This window comes from Chiroxiphia lanceolata, chromosome 1 (assembly GCF_009829145.1).
Source record: "Chiroxiphia lanceolata isolate bChiLan1 chromosome 1, bChiLan1.pri, whole genome shotgun sequence".
Lineage (NCBI taxonomy): Eukaryota > Metazoa > Chordata > Aves > Passeriformes > Pipridae > Chiroxiphia > Chiroxiphia lanceolata.
This window is the reverse complement of record NC_045637.1, coordinates 41,274,499-41,289,237: the sequence shown is the minus strand read 5'-3', so window position 1 is coordinate 41,289,237 and position 14,739 is coordinate 41,274,499. Positions and strand designations below refer to the sequence as shown.

General features: G+C 40.1%; 1 protein-coding gene across 4 annotated transcripts in view; it reads right to left on the bottom strand.

Annotated features, from left to right (window-relative positions):
- The window catches only part of RB1CC1 (RB1 inducible coiled-coil 1), a 72,066-nt gene extending 59,632 nt beyond the window's left edge, over positions 1 to 12,434 (bottom strand). For 3 of the 4 annotated variants that reach the window (XM_032687056.1, XM_032687072.1, XM_032687082.1), the window contains exon 1: positions 12,386 to 12,434. The gene's annotated coding sequence lies outside the window, so the exon portion shown is untranslated. Of the gene's footprint in view, positions 1 to 8,728; positions 8,749 to 12,385 lie in introns of those variants that run through there. The other variant, XM_032687064.1, reaches the window with a different exon arrangement.
- Positions 12,435 to 14,739: the final 2,305 nt, after the last annotated feature.

Here is a 14,739-nt window from a genome sequence, read left to right as displayed (position 1 = left end):
AAGTGAAGATGTTAACCATTCCCAGTCGCTTGTCATTGGCATCGTTGCCAGGGGCTTCCTCTCCCAGAACTGCTTTTTAAACTACAGTGGAAACTGCAACAATCAAAATGAGCCAGATTACCAAAAGTGATCTTTTTAGGCTACCCTAGTTCATTTTAACTGTTTTCAGTTAAGTAGCAGTGCCAAAGGAGAAGGAGCCCTTGGCAAGGAATGTGTTGATGAGCAGTTGGGCTCAGGGCAGTAAAGCAAGTGCAAAATCAAACTCCAAACTGCAAACAAACACTATTTCTATCATGCTAATGCCCCAGCAAGCTTTCTGAGAAGATGATCAGGCACTATAAAGGGTGATAATCCATTACTAAAAATAGGCTTGCTGAAGCCTGTAAACCATTAGAAGGTGTAAACCATTTTATACAACTCATGCTACTAACATTAAATCAAACACTTTGTCCCAAATTTCAAACCTTACGATAAAGGAAAAAAAGTTATTTTATGGGCACAGAACAGAGACATTATCTTCCTCCCTCCTGTCCACTCCCTCTTTACTCCTATGAAAAACGCACACATCATTTTGTTAGAAGGAAAGGTACAATAAAAGGGAAATAAGCAATGTGTTTAAGTACTACCACTAGAAAAACGATAATTGAAGTGTCTTCCTCCAGTTTAGTTATCATCAATCAGGAGTTGTACTTGAGCAAAATGAATTTATGAATATTTGCTTTAGATCAAAGTAACGCACAGTAACATGAAACTACTGAAACACCTATGCTGCAAACTAGGATCACAACACAGGAATCTCTAGTCTTGTAATTCCTTTGTAACCATTAAGGAGACAAAAAACAAGTGGTATTTCTTCCACCCAACATTTTAGCCAACAATCCTGGGGGCAAAAGAACTACACTAACACAGGCAGGACAAATTTGTATTAGATTACTCCTTAAAAAAAAAAAAAAGAAAGAAAAAAAGTAGAATTCACAGAAACACACAAGTCACCCACTCCCAAGGTTGTTACAAATTTCAGTGAATGCTTTCAGGAAGAAAGGAATTGTGTAAAGAAAGGTTTCAGAGAACACGCGCCTTTAACAGCAGCCTCTCCTACAGACTCACTAATGTCCAACAAAGACAGGCTGCAGTCTTCCCTTCCCTCAGCAGGAGCTGTGTCAAGTGCCTCTCTCCAGATGCCTGTTTTTGCAACACTGGAAGAAAATGAATTTTGAGAGCTCTCCCTAGTCTTGCATGTCTGGACAACATATGTCTGACTCTGAACAGAGTCCCAGATTAGTTATGAGGGGAGGAATGTATGAAACTCATCACAGTTGCCTAAGTTTCTTTTCCTTCAAAGGTCAGGTTACTGCAGACAAGCAAGCAAGGTCAGCTACATATCACAAATTAGCCTTTAAGTTTGTTCCCAATATTCCAGAACATTATTATTCATCAGTAACCTAAGTTCTTAAAATAAGCTTGGAGTGAAAGTAACACCATCAAGCTTCAACAGAATATATCCATAAGCATTTTATTATTCTTCTTCTTGTATTACCACAACAGGCCATTAGGAGAATTTCAGGGTTTTTTAAAATTTTTTTAGTATTAAACTGCTATATAGTGTTACAAGTTTCAAGTTTTTGTGTTTTAGTGCTCAAATTATTTTAATTCGTTTTAATAGAGGTCGAACAATTACAAAATTTGACAGCTACTGAAGACAGAGCTGCTAACTATGTAATCAGACAAAACCCCAAATGACTAATCCAACCAGATTATTTTTTTAAATTGTGTGATTTGCAGCATTAGATCCACACTATCCTATAAACTAGATCCTTGAAGTTATGGGATGGAAGTTTGTATGAGGAACTGCCACAAATTATCAGTAACATCATGAAAAAAAACAGCTGAACATTTGAAATTTCTGTAACAGCTGCCAGGGCAGACAAAATATGGTAGATATAAATATAAGAAAAAGAATGAGATGACATCTAAGTAAGAACAGCCCAAAGTAGTAACAGCTTCTGTAATTAATTCAGAATACGTATACTTTGTTACATTAACTAACAAAACACCAAAACCAGCAATGAATACATTATGTCAGTTGTGACATTTATTTCACTGCTCTATGTTGTATTTACATTGCAATGCAATTACTGCAGTCTTTTCCTATAAGATATAAACTCTTCAACAACTGACTACTTTTGAAGTCTGTGTCAATCAATACTTTCAACACATGTTGTTTACAAGTATGGAGATGTATTTTATTTAGTTCAGAATATGCTCATTGTTACATCTGTAAAAGGAAATGAAGGTCTGTTTACAGACCCTTCCTTTTCGTCATTACAGTACAGACATCACAGGTTTCACAAAACTCCACAAATAATCCTATGGCTACATTAACCACCCATTTCTGCCCTTAAGTGCAGAATCTCTGTTCCATTACCTAACGCTGACCGTTCCATTGTTTCACGGTACAATTCTTTTCAGCTTTACAAACGCAAACTCTGAAACACGGCAGTCAGGGCAGGACAAAGATAGAAATCAACATTTATGTTGTTTGAGTTTAAAGAGACACTAATCAACTTCACTTTAAAGTCACTATGTTTCCTCCACATTATCTTACTCAAGTTAACACATACGTTTTTGACATCTCATTTCCCATACTTCCTTTATAAACTGGATTGCAAACTGAACTTAAGCAAATGAAGATACTGATATTTTTTTCTTTAACTCCAAAGAATTTTAACTGAACAATGCCAAAGCTGTGACTTTCCTTTAAACCCAGTGGTTTAAAATTCCATCTACAACAACAACACACCCGCCATATAAGGTACCTTGCTCTTTGTTCCCAGAGAAGTATGGCTACACATTTGTACACTAAGCATCATACTTATAAATGCTTCATCTTCCAGGTCAGATAGAACCAAGAGGTCCAAACTCTTTCCCCCTTATGTATATCTCCAGGTTGAAAGGGGCTCTAATCTGATAGCAGATAGAACTACCTGATCAAGGCAAGACTCTCACTGTTCGCTCAGTGCCTGCAATTCCACATTGCTATTAGACATTCACATAACTCTGTATGATTGTTATCTGTACACCGCTAATAAAGAAGTTTCTCTTCTCTTACTGCAGACCAGCTGAGGCTACACTACAGGTAACAGAGTGTCTCCAATATGAATCATAAGTATCACCCTCAATTACGAGGGTCAGGAGTCTCACGGGACATCACCACAGAATTTCTGCCTGTCAAAAGGGCAATTCATCTGAGGCAAAGGCTGACAAGTCTGTCACATGCTTAAAAAGACTCAAGTGCTATTCCTCATTCACTAAATATCTTCTTGGATAACATCTCCCCTAAAGGGGAATATACCTTTATTACCTCTGGAGATGGAGAGCCAACTTTGGAGCACATTAACATGCTATGAAACTGTGCTTTATTTCCACAAAACAAATCTTAAGGTTTCCCTTTGAGATGCTGCAACTCCTGTGATTTCACCTTTATCTCCTCTCCTTTTAGAGCAGCATTTCCTGTTTCACTTCAACTTAGGCAACTGTATAACAGACCAGTGCAGAATGTTCCTTACAATTCATTATGTTTTCTTCTATAAACCTGCCTTCTACCTCCACTTCTTTTTTTTTTCAGGTGCCCTTCTCAAAAAATGCTCTCTTGCTCCAACTTGCAGACTCCACAAGCAAAGTATTTTATAGCACATAAATCCTAGTATGAAAGGAAAACGAAAATAAAAATTGAAGCTGAATTTAATGACACTAAGACTTTTCTTCATGTTATTTGTAAGATCCTCTCTAAAAGCAGACTTCAAGGAGTTTTCTCTCAACTGCAACCAATGCATCTAACCAGAAATATCTTAATTTTGCAGAAGATTACTGCTACCACCATCAGAAGAATAGAAAGAATGACCTCATTGTGAGGGCACACATTCTTTAGTAATGCTTTATGCAACAGAAATGACTGTGTTTCTAAACTACAATGCAAATGCATACCTTTTTCTGGATAACCAACTGTTGAAAGGAAATATGCTTTAAAAGGCACTTTAAAAACTTGAAAGAAAAACTAAAACAAAAATAAAAAAAAATCCTAAGCTATGTGATGAATAAATAGTAGAGCTCCTCGTGACCCAACTGCAGAGAATAATTTCATCCCTCACTCCTCCAAAATAAATTTAACCAGAAGACCTCATCTAATCACAGAGATATATGTTATTGCAGGTGGAGATCCTATCTCCCATTACCACCTTATATCAAAGCCTATAAACTTCATGTTCAAGCCACACTGCAGTCTTAAAGAAAGACTGTCAATCCCTGACATCTGTAAGGTGCCATCTGGAGCTCTATTTATACTGTGTTGAGATGTGCATCAGGCACAGAGGCGGTTACTTAATTACAGCAACTCCAACAGTCACTTTGTTGTTAGCAGCTCTCAAACTCAGCTGCTGGTCAGTAAAGCAAGTCTTTTCCACCCAACACAAGAAATAAGCTGCAATTCTGCAGAGCAACCAGGAAACATCCCTAAGTGCCTAAGCAGAATTTCAAAAGTCAGTAAATTCAGTATTTCAGAGTATAAGAGGCTTCTTCCCCCCTCCCCTTCCTTTAATATGAATCATTTGATATAATACTAACTTAATACTTGAGTTACACATCACCATCATATTCAAAGTTGTTCCTGCAACTCTGAATTACATGGAAGCTCCTCCCTCAGCAATGTAGGTGCCACAATGCCTTCATAGATCCTCAACAACATCAACACTGAAACAGCAGGAGATCAAAAACAACCGCATCTGGGCAGGCAAGAAAACATGGTGCGTGTGTTTAAGTGTAGCTTTGAAACTGGCGTGGCCCAAAACAATGCAGCTTCTTACAAGTTCAGACAAAACTTACATTGTGAATTCTAGGAAAGCAAGAGTCTGAAACACATTCATGAGGTAACAAGCACATTATTAGACACTGTGTCATGATTCCATATGTACATAATTATAAAACTTGAGATCTGATAGTTAGCATCTATTTACACTGCGGGTTTCACTGATTTGAGGAGCTGCCAAAGCACAATCCATATAATAGATCAGACAAAAGTTTTTCTCCTTCAACAGTTAAACACAATTTTACCACATTTTTCAAAACCCCACATCTCTTACATGATAGAAAGTGAAACTTCTATGCCTCAGTTAGCAGGTACAAGTCAGAAAACAAACCAAGGATTCCTGACGATCTTATTGCTAGGAAACAGCCCACGGCCTGTAGTATCCTTTTTCTTTCTTTCCTTTTTTTTTTTTTTTTTGGTTTTTAATTGATGGAAACAAGTCTTTCCACAGCTGTCTGTACCTCGGTTTTTGCGAAGTTAACTGAAGGTTTTGTCAGATTTTTCTTTTTTTAAATGTATAATTTTGCCATTTCAAAGGCATTTGTAGCGTACAAGCCTCCCTCAAATTACAGAGATTAATACATTCACTTTGCAAAGAATGGCGCTCTTGGGTAAGTGGAGCTTCAGGTGGGTTTATTCAAGTTACTGACTGATTTCCTACTGCTGGGAAGGTTCTCCCTGTAGACATATACTCTTTAAAATAATTAGCATGTAAAAAACTTACAGTATTTGGAAACAATTCTGCAAGAAACAGACAACAAAAATTTCTTTCTTGCACCAAACTCAGACAAGTAGGCACCAGTGCTTCTTCCACTAACACGCTCTCTCTGGTTAACCAAGACCATGAACACTGGTTATAGAAAAGAGCACCAGATTTAGGAATCCCCTTCCTCAGCCAGTTTTCCTGCTCCTTTCCCTGCATCAACTTTCAGTGGTGCAACTGTCCATACTTCTCTGGAATAAAGTGGATTACTTTGCTGTAACAAGTTAGAAACAGCTTATTTCCCCACGATACCAACAGCTCAAATTGATTCCCTGATCTGGTTCACCACACAGCTCCACAAACTGATAAACTTCAACTAAGGTTGGAAAGAGGCCAATGAATACATAGGATACCAAACATCAGAACCATCATTCAAGAAGACAAGTGCGAATTTTCAGAAGGCATCACACTCCTAACTGCCCATGTCATCCTCAGTTACTAGTAGATTGCTTATAAATTGAAACCTATTAAAAAAAAAAAAAAAAGCCAGCATCCTCTTAAAGAGCAGGCTAAGATAACTTAAAAATGGGCAATTATTAGAGATGTAATTCAGGACAGAGTTTCTCAAAATACAGTCTAAGAGGCCGCTCATCCTGTCCTCCCCTCTCTAGATATACCATTATAATGCTTTTTCTCTCTCATGTAGAAAAGAGAAAAATCTTGGCCAGACCCACTTCAAAAGATGAAATCACAGAAATTAAGACTGATTAAATGGCAATTATTTCACAGAAATGAAAGCACTAAAGATAGAAAAGAAAGTAAAAGATTGAAAATAATTAAATGTAAGACAAGTAAAAGTCATTGTGATTTAGTCTGACTGCCTACATAACAGTCTCAGGTTCTTCCTGAATTAATTTCTATTCATATGCAATCACGCTTTCAAATAACATTAAAGTTTTCCTGTAATAAGGAAATGCACCACCATCTTGGAAAAATGTTTGAATAATTTGCAACTTCCAAACTGGTTTCAAATTTTTCTTATCCATATGGATGTTTATAAATTTAGCATTTGAATGTCATGATCTAAAGATGAAATTTCTCAATTTTTTAAAGTTACTTATAATTCACATGTCACCTATGAACTTCCTGCCATTCATCAACATTCTTTTTTATTTCAGTGGTATCTGAAACAGGTAAGTACAGGACTATCAGTGAGATGCAGAGCCAATATAACCCCCAGCCTCCCTAGGAATACATATTCAGAAATCAAGTCTAGATTCTTGTTGGATGCCACATAATTACAAATCACCTTCAGATCTCTACTGGCATCAATTTGAAAGAAGATAACAGCAATGTGTTCAGAAACGAAAAAAGCTGCAGGATGTGTTTGAAGAATATTGAATTGTCTCTTATCTCAAGAAAGTGTTTCCTAATTTTCATCTGCCCTTCTTTATCTTTCTGGGATATAAGTCTTTGCTAGTTTAAAACAGCTAACAAACAGCACTAATAAATCCCTTCATGGAATATTACTAACTTAAGAACTACATAACCTCACTAAAAAAAAAAAAAAAAACGAAGAAAACCAACAAAAACCACAACTCACAGCAGTTTATGTAGTAAAACTGTACTCCTCTTTACTGAACCCTGGTTGTGCTGTATGCAGCCATAGTGTGCATGTGAAATTGTTGTTATATTTATTTTTTAAATTTATGGGTATTTTACCACCAAGCCTTTCACATAAAACATACACGAAAGTTTACACGTTACCCCTCCCCCCACCCTTCATTCAGATAGAACTGAGAATTTTGAGTCATATTTTTAAACCACTCACTGAGAATCAAGTCCCTCTCAATCAGCAGGCAACATGAGTACTTGCAAAGAATATTTTTAAATAGACATATAAACTCATGCTGAGTTTACTAGTAGAATATTTGCAATATAGCATAAGCACAATGTATTAGAAGAGAGCTTCTAGTCCAGTTATACAATATACTCTTACATAAGAATTTCTGCTTCATTTGAATTTAATAAAAATACACACTCTGGAGGATGGAAGGAAAACTGTATGAATAAGAGTACCATTTTGTCAGCAAGAACTGTCTATCCTAAGCACAACTACAATAAATAAGGGTCAAATTTCCACACCTTTGACACACCAGCAGAGCTACTTGGCATCAACAAACTCAAAATAAAGTTTGAGATAAACCACTGACATTAAGAGTCCCTGCTATATCAGGAAAAAAACACCATTCAAACAATATAGAGCAAAAAGTGCTGCAGTCATATCTACAACACAGAAGAGCATATTTTACAGAATGCAGCATGAACAAGTTCTACAAAAAAAATAAATAAATAAAATGGCAGATAAGTCAGTTACAAAAGAGAACCTGAACACTAAATCAAAGTAAAATTTCAGAATTTAGAAACAGCTACCTCAAACATTTATAAATTGGATCTCATCTCAGCAAAGTGCAACTCTTACAGAATTAATATTTTAGCTTTGCTAAGAGTGTTATGATTTTTTGAATTTGAATAATACAAGTAAAACTCTGCCTTCAATTAGTTCTTCAGTGCTGCTTTCTAACTCTAAAATACATATTGTTTTCAATCTGTTTGAAATAAAAACAGCATATTGGCCTGTCAAACACATCTTCAAGAATAATAATGAAGATTGAAGTTACTAGTTCCACCTAATCCCTCCAAATAAAAAGACAATGCAACTGAAATACTGAACTCACTATTTCACCACTACCACAACTTTCCTACTTTCCTGAAAAAGCAAAAATACAGTTGCACAAGTAAGTCTTATGGGGTAAGAAAACATGAGTTATTTCCTAAGGAAAAAATAAAAGCATGTTCTGAAGTCAGAGACTCATTAGAACATTACTTAAGCAGAGCTGCTCTCAAATACTTGCATGTCATTCTTATTGAACCTACGGCATTACACAGCAAGACAGACACAGGACATTTGGAACCCGACCAGTCGACAAAGCAGTTTTACATTTTACTTTCAATAAACAGGCAATCAACGCAGGTCAGAAAGAAATTCATACAGCACTTAAGCCTTTTCGCATAGAAAGCAGGCTACCAGATTCTACAACAGCTTATTTTCTAGATGCACAAACTAGCAGAGCTTTATATATAGCACATTGTAATCGTTTCACCTTGATACGATAAAGACAGCAGGCCCAGCTGCAAAATCTGTTTCCAAACAAAACTGCCAACATCTTGGATGGACATAAAAAGCGACACTGAGCTGCTGCTGGTAGTTTAAGCTCAGAACCATGCTGAAACCACAGACTGCAGACCTGAACAACAAAAGAAAAAATACACAACTGGAGATGGATAGAAGACAAGCAACAATTGCTCTGACATCCCTGGTGTTTCTCCTGACCAGCCTCATCTCAAACTCTGAAAGAAAACGTTGTGTCAATAAATCTTTTTTGATATTTCTATCAACAATGTCCAACAATTGATATTAAGATACTATCTACATATTATTAAGAATTTAGTTATGCATGAATCCCATTAGAACAGACAAACTATACCCACTTCTAACCTTGCTTACAAATAGGGATAGAAAGAGCTGATACATGTCTATGATGTCTTCCACCTTCTCGTCTTCAACTGAATTCAAAATTAAAGAGTGGATCTGCAATATGAATTAACTCATAAACAGACAAGTGACTTTTGCACAATGACAGAATGCTAATTAGCTCACAAAAATAATTGCTAGCATTTTTTTTATCACCATTAACTATGCTGTAGGCTTTTGCAACAAAGAATTCATGTAAGGATCTTTCAACTTGTACACCAAAATCATTACTTTGACAAATCAGCTATAAAATAGACACTCTGTAATTCCTGGAATTAGATTAGTAATTTACATATTAGTGATATTTTTCTTTTTTTGCCTGTTTGGTATCAGTGCATTCAATCAGGTCCTGCAGTATAATACATTATTATGTAAGTTGGCATCTCATAATCAAGTGTTTGCTATTCAATAATACTGATTAAAAACTTTGCATCAGCATGCTAACTATTAATAGGGTCCTTGAAAGTAGTAAGGTATTAACTTTTTTCTCCCTCCTCTTCAGAAACTGTTCATATATTGTCATTGAGCTGTGAACCAAAAATCAGGAGCACAACTTTCTTGAGCAACATTTCATATGCAGGAGACACGTGACTGCTTGGGTAGTATCCAAATGACTGAAGTAACTCGTGTGACAGCTGGGTACACACACTACAGTTTTTCATTTCAACTTGTTTCACTTTACCCCAACATGTGAATGCACCCAACCTGTGCAATATAAGTCTCAAGAGCCTCACATCACTCTGAGCCAGTCCTCCACAGAAACTAACTGCTAGTTTAAAACCAAATAAAGACTTAAGAACATACCGATAACAACATACCCTAGAGGACAACACACACAAAAACTACTGTAACTGCCACTCTCTTATCAAAAAGAGCAAATCAACATGTGCTGCTCTCCTATCCCCAACATACCCTCAACCCCCTAATTAATGAGAATAACTGAAGTTCTAAGAAATGTACTAACAGTTTAGAAATTCAGTTTTTCACCTTAACTTCTGCAAGACCATGTAACCTTAGCTGTGTTCAGCCAACATGCAGGGACACACCGTTTTTTAAACAGACACCACAAAAGACCTCAAAATAACCCTTGCCCTCTTCTCCAGTCACAGCATAAGTCTGCTGCATACACTTCTAATTATAAATATAGTAACCTGACATGGGGAGAGACAGCCCATTGAATATGATCCCAGAGATTACTAACTCAAATCTGTGCTGAGTACAAGTCTAGAACAATACAATAAACATAAGGTAGATCACTATTCTACAATCTAAAAAACACACAGCTACCTGCACAAAGCATACAACTATAGTATACTTCCAAAGCACAGTTAGGTCTATCTTACAGTAATCCATTATCCCAAAACATCCTGTTTGTATTTCTAGCTCTATAACTGGTGCAGCTAAGGCTCCTTATCCCGTGTTCTTCAACAATTTGTTTTCTTTACTACTCCCAACATAATAAAATACCACTTTGAGTTCCAGAGAGCAGTTACAATACGTAAAATATATCCCCTGCACTTTCATTTAAACTCAATGATGTTTAAATACCTAATTTCTTCCTTTAATATTTGTTTCTTGGTACAAAAGTAGAGCACCAGATAACAGTAAGGCCCTTTCTTTATGTGCTTCGTCTTTTAAAAGCTTCCTAAGGTACTACATATGAAACACTCTTCAAGATCAGAACTTAAATATACTGTAGTAGTGCACATTTTCATTATTATTATGAAGTATTTCCATAGAGATGGACTTTTTACAAGGCTATGTATGGGACAGGACAAGGAGTAATGGCTTTAAACTGAAAGAGGATTAGTTTAGACTGGATATTAGGAAGAAATTCCTTACTGCAAGGGTGGTGAGACAACTAGAACAGGTTGCCCAGAGAAGCTGTGGATGTCCCATCCCTAGAGGCGTTCAGGGACAGGTTGGATGGGGTTTTGAGCAACCTGGTCTCCTTCAAGGTGTCTCTCTGCCCAAGGCAGGGCGGTTAGAGCTGGATAATCTATAAGATCCCTTCCAACCCAAACCATTCTATGATTCTGATTCTGTTTATAGTGTCTAGTATTCCTCATAGTGCTTCTCAGCTATATAAACCTGAACTGTAAGAAGTAAGTTTTTCCATCCTCGTTATTTCTCTATAATTACTAAGGTATCTTTTACCATACCTCACACATTACCATCTTTTAAAAACGCACACCTTCAGAAGTGTAAGTTCCTCCATAAACCCAATGGCACAAACTAATTTTGACACACATTTATGTGAGCAGAAGGAAAAAAAAAACACCAACAGCTTAACCTTCTCATTCTTTCCAATAAAAAAACAAAGGTGAAAGCTTAAAATACAAACCACAAGAAATGGCTCATGACCAGAACATACCATGTAATTACTTCAGACAAAAAACAAATGACACAAGAGAAGAAAGCTAGGGCCATATGAGGTTTAAATTAACATTTCTGGGTTGGTTCTGAGTATCTCAGGAACTGACGTGACTTTTTATTTCCTCTCTACCTGACGTTAAGTAAGAAGCATGAGCATTACAAAGATCAGCTCATTTAATTCTCCCAGCTCTTATATTAGCATTTCTACTTCTGGATCACTGGCAGTCAGTACTTTGGGGGTCAGTGAGAGAGAAACGCCAGCACTGGTCAAGACAACAGCCTGAAAGTCTACTGGAAAGCAATAAGAAGAAACCGATGGGAAAATCCAGCACACGACACATGCTTCCTCGGGAGCAGGAACAAGTAAACAACCGAGGGAAAGAAAGAACAACGTTTGTAAACACACGTCGCTTCTGCCGGCGCTCGCCCGACCGCCGCCGCCGGCGAGCACGGAGGCGCTGCCAGGCTGAGTCATTCCTTGTAGTAACTTCACCGCGAATCCCTCGCCCTGGCAGCGGAGCCCTGGGCAGGCAGGAGCACCCCGGCCTGCCCGGCGCTGCGGCTGGGAGTCACCGCCCCCCGTGCCCGCTCCCCCCGCCGGCTGCGCAGGGGTCATTCCGCGGCACCGGCAGCAGCGGTGGGATCCCGGTCCTTCTGCACTCCCTCCCCACCGCCTCCCGACTCTTTGTCGCCGGCCCCACGGGTACAGCCCCGTGCCCAAAGCCGCGACCGCCGCCCCTCGCCAAGGCCGCCCTCCCGGTACCGGAGTCCCCGCCTCCCCCGCGGCGGGGAGGGGCCGAGCGGGGCGGCGGGGGGAGCCCGCAGCTCGGGGGCAGCGCTCCCCACTCACCGGAGGATCCGGCGCGGGCAGCGCCGCGCATCCTGCGGCGGCCGCGGTGGCGGCGCGTCCCCCCCCGCGCCGCGCGGCCGGGCCAGGCGGCTCGGCGGGGGCACGCAGCGCCTCGGCGGTAGCCGCGGCCGGGCGGGGAGAGGCGGCGGGGCGGCAGAGGCGGTTCGGCGGATCCGGTGGGCGGGCCGGGGGCGCGGGAGCAGAGGAGCCCAGCCTGGCGCGGCCGCCGCCGCTGTTTGTTGTTGTCGTCAGCCGCTTCCGGCGCGAGGGCTGCCGGGAGGGGGCGGTGCGCGGGAGGCAGCGCGCGGCGGAAGCGGCGGCGGCTGCGGAGTGCGGGACCCGGGAGGGATCGGGGTTGGAAGGGAGCTGGGAGGTCATCCAGTTCCAGCCCTTCTTCCTGGGCAGGAACACCTTCCGCCAGACCAGTGCTCCATCCAGTCTGGCGTTTGAATGCTTCCAAGGATAGGACGCCCACAGCTTCTCTGAGCAACCTGTTCAGTGCCTCACTACCCTCACAGTAAAGAATTTCTCCCTAATATCTAATCTAAACCTACTGTCTTTCAGTTTAAACCCATTCACCCTTGTCGTCTTACTACATGCTCTTATAAATAGTCTTACCCTATCTTTCCTGTAACTTCCCTCCAGGTACTGGAAGGCCACAATTAGGTCCCCCCAAAGCCTTCTCCGGGCTGAACAATCCCAACTCTCTCAGCCTTTCCTCATAAGAGATGTGTTTCATGCCTCTGATCAACTTGCTGGTCCACCTCTGGACTTACTCCAACAGGTCAATGTCCTTCCTGTGCTGGGGGCCCCAGACCTGCATGCAGCACTCCAAGTGGGATCTCAGCAGAGCAGAGCAGAGGGGCAGAATCACCTCCCTTGACCTGCTGGCCACACTGCTTGTGATGCAGCCCAGGATACCTCTCGCTTTTGGAAGTCGTGCCCTCGGCCTTACCACAGCACATGGTTTCTTCTATTTCATTTTACTCTGAGATCACAGGAGATCAAAGACTTAGGAAATCTATAGAGAGGTTTAGAAAAGAATAGAAATCTATCTGGTGTGTTTTGAGTTTTATTGTAAAAAACGACACTGAAATAACTTTTCTGCGCTTCACTGACATTTTGAATTAAATAATCATTTAAAAAAGATGTTTTAGATGTCTTGCAATACTTAGTTACACCCTGAACTAACAGAAAAATGTCAGCTTCTGGTAGAGAAATTTATCAAACACTTTTGATATGAAATGTATCTTCCACCTACATAGATATCAGTTTCTACCACACTTCTATGTATCATCTGTCACTTAAAGAAGGCAAGATTACCATGGCCAGTCCAGCCAAATGATAAGTCTGCTTCCCAAACACACAGTAGTTTTTTAAAGGCCTGAAGTGAAGACCTGCTATAAAGGATAAACTGTATATAAATAAAAGGAGAAGGATTCATAGCAAGGAATCAAGGACTCTCTGTCACTATATTCTTTTTCCTACCATAGGCATTGACTATTATTTCAGCATTTAAGACAATGGCTGATTGCATTTCCAGTTGCTAGGGAAAATTAAGATTTCACACCTTAAAAATCTGAGGGGTCATCCCAGCATGGCGTGGGCAGATGAAAGCCCATCATTTGCATTTAAAAACATTCAACTTGTCCCCTCACAGCAGGGCAGGGTGGCCCCAGATGTGCTCACCTCCCAGGTCAGACTCCAGGCTTCCTCCCTCCCTGCAGAGGAGGATGGGCCCCTATGGGAGCTTGGAGAGCTTTTGATGCAAAGCAGCCCGTGAGCTGTAGGGTGGGAAGCACCTGTCTGAGAAAATGAAACTGAACCTCAGACACGTCACTTTTGGGTTTCACTTTTATTACAAGTTTCTTTAAAGGCTCAGCCTGCAGAATTTTGCTTTGAGATGAGGACATTTTCACTTAGAGAAGAGCGAATTGGAGAGGGGTACAAGCAAGGGGCTTGTTTGACTTGGAACTGCAGGTGGGAGTCACGACACTGGCATTACAGACATCCTCCAGCCAAGATCCCTCGAGCACACCATACAGCTGGATTGTACCTTCCCTGCCACCTCACCGTGACCTCTCCCTCTTCTGTAACATACACCATAGACAGCAGGGCATGGAATATAGGAAATTCAAAGTATAATATTGCTTTGTATATTCAGATGTAGAATATACTCTCCACATCAGAAGAGGATTGCAAAAGAGAGTGCAAGCGTGTCATGGTCCCCAGTACAGAAAGGACATTGACCTGTTGGAACGGGTCCAGAGGAGGCCACCAGATTGATTAGAGAGATGGAGCATCTCTTCTATGAAGAAATGCTAAGAGAATTTTATTTGTTCAGCCTGGAGAAG